At 33.2% G+C, this 9,612-nt stretch overlaps 1 long non-coding RNA gene across 1 annotated transcript; it reads left to right on the top strand.

Annotated features, from left to right (window-relative positions):
- Nucleotides 1–2,320: 2,320 nt before the first annotated feature.
- LOC107788845 (uncharacterized) lies at nucleotides 2,321–6,057 on the top strand. Its single transcript, XR_001648717.2, has 4 exons — nucleotides 2,321–2,558; nucleotides 3,177–3,243; nucleotides 4,296–4,357; nucleotides 4,845–6,057. It is a non-coding gene; the product is annotated as an uncharacterized LOC107788845 (long non-coding RNA).
- Nucleotides 6,058–9,612: the final 3,555 nt, after the last annotated feature.

The raw sequence follows: 9,612 nt of genomic DNA on the forward strand, positions 1-9,612 counted from the left end.
ATTTATTACATCTCATTATAGTATTTATTTCAGTTACAAAAGACACAATTAACGTCCAAATTTTTTAGTTTATTGGGTTTCTCACTATCATTATTAAATCAAGTAATATCATGTTTTAATTGCAATAAAAAAAATTGCACCTTTTAATTCATTTAATTAGCCTCTCTTTATTCTTAACCGTTCTCTCACCTGTAATCATGTTGAGTTGTTTTTGTGTCTTATTTGTTTCATATAGTTTTTTTTCATTTTATATAAAAATTATGAGACTAATCATTTAGTTATAGTACTTTAATTCTTCATCCAACCACAAAGTGCGGGCAAATTTTTATATAGAACATTTAAATAAGAAAGTTAGGTAAGAGGTCTTGCGTTACACATTCTAAATGTATTCTGACATTATAAAACTATATATAATTATCTCATTCTATTTTTGTGTCTTGTTTCATATATATTTTCTTCTTATACATATCTTTGTAATTTGTTTTTGCATGTATGCCTTATATATAAATAAAAATTTATGACTATTATCACGAGTAAATTTATTAGGCAACATTATTTATAAATGTATTGAGGGAATAAAGAAGATGACTTTGGCCAAGAAACTCATTTATCTTTTTTTTCTCTCATTTTTTTTGGCTTTGCTTCCTCATTTTTTATTTATCTTATTTTTAATTAATAGTCCAAATTTAATTCTTTAAATACAAAGTCAACTTTTTCCTCCCATGATTATGTCCTTATTGGACATCTTAATATGTATTTATGCTCTTTCAAACTTCCCCTCCCCTATATTCCGTTACTAAATTTTATTGATTATGTCCATAACTCTCAAATATTATTTAATGTGTTAATTTATGGCATCATTTTGTATTCTCTCATATATGCCTATATAAATTCACTAGCTAGATCAAGAAACACAAATCAAAATTTGGTGAGAAAACTAATGTCTATTCAAGAATTAATAGAGTTTCTTTTAGTGGAAGCTTGTTTTGATGCTATGTCCAAGAAAGGTATGTGGCGCTAAAGCGGATCTTGATGAATGCATTCATATATTCAAAGTTCTCAATTCAGGTAAATCTTATGAATATTACTCTTTTTAAAAAAAAAAAAACTTTCTGAAATTTTAAAGATCATGCAAGAAGTTTTATTGAAATGCCATGATAACAAGATTAAGATGAGCTTTATGAATTTGAATTGCAAAATATTGACCAAAATTTCAGCACTCATCTTCAAATTTCTTTGACATAAGCAAGACTCCCGTTGAGGATAAATTTTTTCAGTACCTGCTTTGAGTATGCCATACTACACAGAGAGAGAAATTAAGATTTATCAACAGTTATTACAGTTTACTATCTAAATATTTGCGAATAGTCGGATCCTTTCTTCATTTATATATGTATAATATTTCTAAAATTAATGCACAAATACAATTTTGTTACTATGTACTTTTGTATTTAAAGTGCATATTGTTGTAATGTTTGCTGACTGTGGGATCCTTTCATTTTTATGTATATTTTTAAAGTTGATACACAAACACATTTTTGTTGTACTTTTGTATAAAAGTATAAATCGTTGTAATTTTAATACAACTATATTTTGTTTCTATTCATATAATGAATGTTGTTAATGTGGAATTAGTAATATAAAAAGTGTTGGAGCACGAGGGAAAATATTTATGTTTGTGATTTAATCAATTTTTGCAATTAATTGCTTTATGTATATGCATGAAAATTTTATTCTCTTATCTCAAATATATTTACGAAGAAGATTAAGCATTTCATAATTTCATGTATTTGATCGCGCAAATAAGTTGACTAGTGTAATCTATATGCTTAACTCAGTTTCAATTTGTTTATTTAATTTAATTATAAAAATACTTTTGAAAGTTGAGTAATTTTAAATCTTTTAAAGCTAGTGGTCTTAAACAAATCACAATACATGTGTGACTACGAGCTTTTCATTAAAAAAAATATAGGATGTATTAATCTTTTCGAAATGGACTAATAAAAAAATATAGGAATATACCAATCTTTTGAACATATTTCTATTAATTAAGTGAAAAGAATTATAGATAATAAAAGTTATTATTAAAAATATATAAAAAAAAAAGTAAAGGGGAATTGGAGAAAATAAACTTGATAGAAGGGGGCATATTAACATTTCTCTTTATATTTAAACCTGATAAATGAAAGAAATAAAGAATATTCTATTTAAAATTATACCAGAACAATTGTCTTACAAATTCCAATAAAAAATAGTTTCGTTCTTACAAATTAGTCGATTTGTACGTTTTGAGCAATTTAAAATTAAAATTCAAGTCAAATCTTGAGAAGCCATCTAGTTTCACACTCTATCCTTCGACGCCACTTTCATTCTCTCTCTCTTTCTTTTCTTCCAGCTCTATGCTTTCACAGTTATATCATCGTCATCACTCGTCTACCATAGCTACCAGATTTGAGTAAATACTTCACTCCACCAAGAAAAACCACTAACGGTTCAATAAAATCTCGGTCAAAAAAGCCTCACCGGAAAACTTAAACAAAGTTCTTTACGATTTTTTGGTAGGTGGTTTCTTTTTCTTCTCCTCCTCATTATTTTCTTTTTTCTTTTATTTTGTTTCTAATAGTATTTATGAGTAAAGATTCAGTGGTGGACAATTATACTTGCTGAAACTCCAGTATATTATACTGGACAATTATACTTGCTGGAACTCCAGTATATTATGCTGGAGTTCCAGCATACTTATCTTGGAACTCCATCATATTATGCTGGAGTTCCAGCATATTTATCCTGGAACTCCGTTATAATATGCTGGAGTTCAAGCATACTTATGCTGGAACTCCAGTATAATATACTGACGTATTTTTCGAGTTTTGAATAGTGTTTTCGCTCAGATTTATCTTACATGAAAAGTGGCTAAATTTCGATTACTTTTGAAACTAGGCTTTTTTGAACGACCATTTGTAAATCTGGCTATTTTTGAATTTCTCCCGAAACACACATATTTGGACACGTATTAAAACTGGTGTTTGGGATTTGTGACTTTTATCCTATTTTGGGGTGCGGGCCTGGGTTGACTTTTTGGGTTGACATTGTGTAAGTTTATAAAGATTGAAGCTTTATTGTTTGGATTTATTTATTATGGATTTATTTAATATTATTGAATTATTCTTTGCTAGATTCGAGCCGTTCGAAGGTCGATTCGTGTGCTAATGGATTTCTAGAGTATTGATTGGTTTGCTTGAGGTAAGTATCTTACCTAAAATTGGTTGAGGCACTAGTTGTCTGAGTTATTAGTGTTGGCTACGCGCTATGGGTAGTGCATATGTGAGGGTTGAGCTCATGCACGTGCACCGGGTATTATCCATGCTCGAGGTAGTGGCTATGATATGCCTTGAATTGATTACTATGTTTTATGCTATAATGTTTCTTATGTTTGTACCTCCTTTTGTGAGCTAATTGAATCGTGTTAGAGGTTATTTGTTGGTTAATCTCATGTTTAAACATGATTAATTGATATTTTGTGGTGTAATCGCCTAATTTGAACTGTGGTAGTACACTTCGCACATGTCTACATCTTAGCATGTCACTTATATCAGTCCAGAAATATGTAATTGATATCCATTATTCATGTACATGTATCCTTAATATGTTATCTGTATGATATGGACTGGTTGATAGCACGTGGGTGGTCCATATGCTGAGATATCATAGCACGTAAGGGATCCGTGCGGTGGTTATATATGGCATGTGATTTGTTCGTGCAGCGTGTGGATAAGAATCCACCCCTCCTAGATTCACCCTTTTCTCTTGATGGTGTACACGTGGTATGAGAAAACTGATCACTGTGTAGTTATTACATTTCTTCTCTACTTGCAATTTCCTTGGATGTATACATGTTTTATTCGCATATCTTCTCTACATGCTAGATCTGGAATGTATACATTCCTCGTTGTGCATATCTTCTCTATGTGCTGTTTGGTTTGATTAGTGAGAGCACAGTACATATCTTCTATATATGTCTACCTGTGCATCGAGACTTAATAATAGATGCATATCTTATTTATATGTTGGATTGATAATTGATACATGGCTTGGCAGCATCGAGGTGACTTTATCTATGTTTTATGATTAGATGGTATTATTGTTGTGTACTTGTGGAATTTATGAACTGAGCAGGTTATTAGCAAGTTTCGTTGATATTTCTTGTTGCTATTACCTTACCGAGGTTAGTTATGATACTTCCTAAGTACCTAGGGTCAGTTGTACTCATACTATAATCTGCACTAATTGTGCAGATCCAGGTGTTGGACCCAATTGAGAGTTGTCCGTACTTTGTTGTGACTTGCTAAGAGACGAGGTAGAGCTACATTCCTACCGCAATTCTTGGCATCTCTTTCCAATTCAGTTGTTGTTATTATTCAAATGATATTTTAATTTGTATTGCCATACTTGTATTGCTTTGTAGAGCTCATGACTCTATATTACTAGTTCTAGGGGGATTGTTATGTATTGACGCAATTTATTTAAGACATTGGGCTTTAGATTTGTACTAGTTTCGTTAATTTTGTTATCTTGTTATGCTTGTCTTGCCTAGCAAGTGATTTAGGTGCCTTCACGGTCGGATGGTGGTTTTGGGTCATGACAAGTTGGTATCAGATCCCTAAGTTTATAGGTTCTATGGGTCATGAGCGAGTTTAGTAAAGTCTTGCGGATCGGTACAGAGATGTTTGTACTTATCTTCGAGAGGCAACCGAACTATTAGGAAAATTTTGCTTTCTTTCCTTCTTGTTGTATGGATTTGCCATTTTCGAAATTTGAGCATTTACTTTTTTATTCTCTCACAGATGGTAAGGACACGTTCAGCTAGATAAGCCGAGCAGGCACCGGTGCCTCCAGTCAGGGCCGCGGGAGAACAAGGTTGAGGTAGAGGCTGAGTTGGGGCTTGTGCTATAGCTAGAGCAGCATTTGTGGAGCCACCAGTTGCTCTAGTGGATGAGCAAGTTCCGAATATTGTTGAGCCGATGGGACCAACTCAGACTCCGACAGTACCTATTGCTATACCTGGTCTTCAGGAGACTTTGGCCCAGATCTTGAGTGTGTATAAGAGTTTAGCTCGAGCATGCATGATACTAGTTGCACCAGCTACCTCACAGGCTAGGGGATAATCTAGACTCCCGCCGCCCGTAAGCCAGAGCAACTAGCTTAGAGTTATCAGACACCGGGGGTTTGCCAGTATAGCCAACTGATGCGTCACATGTCGAGATTGGACCATCTTTGACTGATGAGGAGCAGAAGAGGTTATAGCTATTCCATAGGCTTTGTCCTCCCTAGTTGAGTGGAAGAGAGTTAGAGGATGCTCGGGGATTTCTTAATTAGTGTCATCAAATTCTTTGCACAATGGGTCTTGTGGACTCCAATAGAGTTGACTTTACTACTTTTCAGCTGACGGGCCAACCTAAAGGTGGTGGCAGTCCTATGAGACAGTCAGGCCAGTTGGCGTAGCACCACTCACATGGCATCAATTTTCAGTTCTCTTCTTAAAGAAGTTTGTCCCACAAACTCGCAGAGAGGAGTTCCATAGGGAGCTTGAGCATCTACACCGAGAAGGATTGACTATGACCCAATACGAGATGAGTGTCACAACCCAAAACCATGCGACCGGCACCCGACACACTACCCGACCCCAGTGAACCAAACCATATGATGCACCCAAACCATATGCATGAAAACCAATTTAGCTGTGGAAGCTCTTTGAAAATCATACTCCCTCCGTTCCAGTTTATGTGAACCTATTTCCTTTTCGATCAATTCCAAAAAAAATGACCCCTTTCTAAATTTGGAAACAATTTAGCTTAAACTTACAATTCTACCCTTAATGAGAAACTTTTATAATCACACAAATACTCTAGGCCTCTTTTTGACTTGTTTAGCACCACAAATTCCAAAAGTCTTAATTTTTTCTTAAACTCCGTGCCCAGTCAAATAGGTTCACATAAATTAGAACGGAGAGAGTATATATTTTCAAGTTAAATGATAAAATATTTTTCCAATTCAAAATCACCCATGAAGACTTTCATAACAATAATGAGATCAAATACAACAAATATCTTTACATATATGTCTTTCATAACAATAATGAGATCAAATACAACAAATATCTTTTCATATATGTCGTGTATCATCTAGTTACTACAACTCATTACAAATATATATGGAGCCTCTATACCAAATAACAAAACTGAACATTTGGGCTAATGCCCGACTAATATAAAATAAGTAAACAACCTTATAGATACCATGGAATAGGAGTGGTGCCTCACCATATACCTCGAAAAGAGAGTCATTCTAGTCTTGTTTGTATACCACGTATCACACATTATCCTGAAACATGTAAAGTAAGTGAGGGCCTGAAGAGGGGCCCCTAACGGCCGAGTACATCACCACGGTACTCAATAAGTATCATAGACTCTCTCTAACTCAAGTTCCTGAGACAAGATTTTACAACCAATATTTGATATAAAGTGATAAACAATTATATAAATCGTGTTCTTTATTGTAGACATGTAATTTTTGACCATCCCCAAGATTTTACACATTTTAGCGTAAATATTTAGTTTAGGTTTAGTATCACTCTCTTTTCAATTTATTTTTATCACAAAAATAAAAAATTACAATTTTTTTTATCTTTAGGTTAAAGTCAATTAGTATATTTATATTTATAGTATTATAACATTTGAAAATACAAAAATAAAATTAGTTTCACTCGTAGTATTTTGTTTTATATTAGTTTATTTTAATTTAGAGTGATTTTTATATTTTTATAGATACATTGTATTATTTGGTCTTTTTAGCCTAAGTTCAAACCCAAAAGACATGGTCCAACCCAATTACCCTTAGACCATTCTTCCCAACCCATTAGGCCACTTAAATGCAAGATTTAATCCTAGCCCTAGACCCCTTCCCATAAATACACACAATGAAGGAACATTCTAACACAAAAAAGCAGAGGCAAAAAACAAACAAAGAAAGGAAAAGAAAAAAGAAAGGGAGATCGGAAAGGGACAAAATCAGAAAGGGGATGGGGATTTGGAAATAGAGAGTAACGATAGAAAGAGGAACATTAAGAAAAGCCTAAGGATCTGAGAAAAAACAGAGGGGGCACCAAAAAAGAAAGGTTAGCACTTGTCTCCTTCTTTTTGGATACAGAACCATAGCAAAGGAAAGATTTCTCTGGTTTTTTTTTTTCATTTTTACACTAAAAATCAGCAAATCAATTCCATTTTTTACCCATGTGAATAACATGGATACCCGTTGAAACAAAGTCTTCTTGTAAGAACGAAGACAACTGAAAACCAGCTGAAAATTCCACCCCGAGATAGCCCCAAAATTTCCTCGAAATCAGCCCCAAAAATATAAAAACGGTCCACAAAACACCATTAAAGAACATGCCTCGAACCCAGCTGGACTTCAGCTGAAAAATAGCTCAAAAAACACAGTAGAACAGCTCCATAACAACAACATTTTTGTTCGAGGCCATCGAGTCCTTGTCTACTGTTTTGGTTGGTCATTTTTCGGTTTGTTTTCTGAGTTGCAGCTTTGAATTCGTCAATAAAAGTTCCAATTCATGCCTCCTCTCTTTTCCCTTGTCTTTTAATTGGATGGTTTTGTTTCTTAATTATTGTTTGTGCTATTTGGTTCTTTCTATTGGATAAATTTTAAATAGCTAAATTGAGACTTCATTTGCGATGCTTTTTTTAAGGGGTCGTTTTGTAGGAGGTATTAGAAAAAAGAATGCAAGCATTAGCTCTATGCATTACTAATACCTTGTTTGGTATATTTTTTCAACCTATGTATAACTAATATTTGCATTAGTTATTAGTTATACATCATACTTCGTTATTCTATGTATAAGTAATGCATAGAAAACCATGGTATTAGTAATACCGAGGCTATTAATGCATGTATCAGTATGGTTAAAGACATAATTGTCTTTAAGTCCCTTTAAAGTTAAAGAATATGGAGGATATTTTTGTAAACAACTATTTTTCTTAAATATTATGCAATGCATTATAATTCTAATACACCACACCAAACAATAGATAAGAAATAATATCTGCATAACTAATACTTGTATTACTAACCCATACTAATCCATGCATTACTAATCCATGCATTACTAATGCACACTATTCCGCATTATTTTTATGCACCCTACCAAACGACCCCTAAGAGATTTAGGTTTCAAGAATAATCTGATAACAGGAGAATTAAATTAGTAGGTAAAATGGATTTAGTGGTGGTTTGAGTAATAAAACAAGTACTGATGGGGTTGGAATTTGATAAATTTAAAAGAACTTGAATATTAGATAATCATGGCTCAATAAAGTTCATATATAGCTTGGGTTTGGGTATAAAGTGGCATTGGAATGTGGTTGTCCTTTCTTCGCTAGGTGAGTGTGAAAAATCCTTTTCTTTGGCAGTGCTTTGTATCCTTGGATTTTTATGGATAAGTTTCAATGATTTTGTCCTTAGCGTGCATGCTAATTAGAAATGCTTTTTTCATTTAAGATAACTGAATATTTTTGATGTCATATGAACGTTATCTCTAATTAATTTGAGTAAAAATATAAAAATAAAAATGTGTAAGTAAACAAGGCTTATTGTCAATCTAGATTGTTTTCGTTCTAGACGAGTTGATTGTGTAGTTCTAAATTTGAATAATGTATATTCATATTTTGCAATTAATTTTTAGACAGTCTTATATGTACTTCTACAAAGAAACTCCTTAATACTTAAATCTTTCACATGCGCTCTTGAACTCAAGGAAAATAATCAATTCTCGAATATTGTTAGTTGCTTTATGCACGAATTAATCAAATTATGGTTATTATGTATACGTTCGCGTAACATAATTATGATTTTTCTAAACTTAAAATTGAGGCATGCGTTCGCGCAATTCAGACAAACTTTCTTAATATTAATAAAGCGTGATTAATTATTGACACGTACGCATGACATGATTCTTGACGCGCCAAATGAAATGAATACACGTATGCGTGATTCGTTTCAAATTAAAAAGCGGTAAAAGGTAAAAATGTACATAGTTTAAAAAAATTATGTAGTTGATTAGATAATAAGGACAATTATTAACAGCTAAGCGACCATGCTAGAACCACGAAACCCGGGAATGCATAACACCTTCTCTCGGGTTAACAGAATTCCTTACTCGGATTTCTGTGTTCGCAGACCATAAATAAGAGTCAACTTCCTCGATTCGGGATTTTAAACTGGTGACTTGGGACACCATAAATTATTCCAAGTGACGACTCTGAATCTTAAATAAATAATCTCGTTTCGATTATTGTCACTTTAATTGAAAAAACTCTTTTATATCCCTTTCGAGTAAAATGGAAGTGTGATAGCTCTGACGACTCTGCTGGGGATAAGAACCCCGAATCTCTGGTTCAGGGTTCAGAATTCGAGCTTGTTAATATGATCTATGCTTGGGTTTATTGTTTGTTGATATTACTGTATTTGTGGACCTAATGTGCTAATTGTCACTTATTTACCGCTTTGATGTTATTTGAACTGTATTTAAATGTCTTCTTACGC

Source organism: Nicotiana tabacum, chromosome 22 (genome assembly GCF_000715075.1).
Source record: "Nicotiana tabacum cultivar K326 chromosome 22, ASM71507v2, whole genome shotgun sequence".
Classification (NCBI taxonomy): Eukaryota; Viridiplantae; Streptophyta; class Magnoliopsida; order Solanales; family Solanaceae; genus Nicotiana; species Nicotiana tabacum.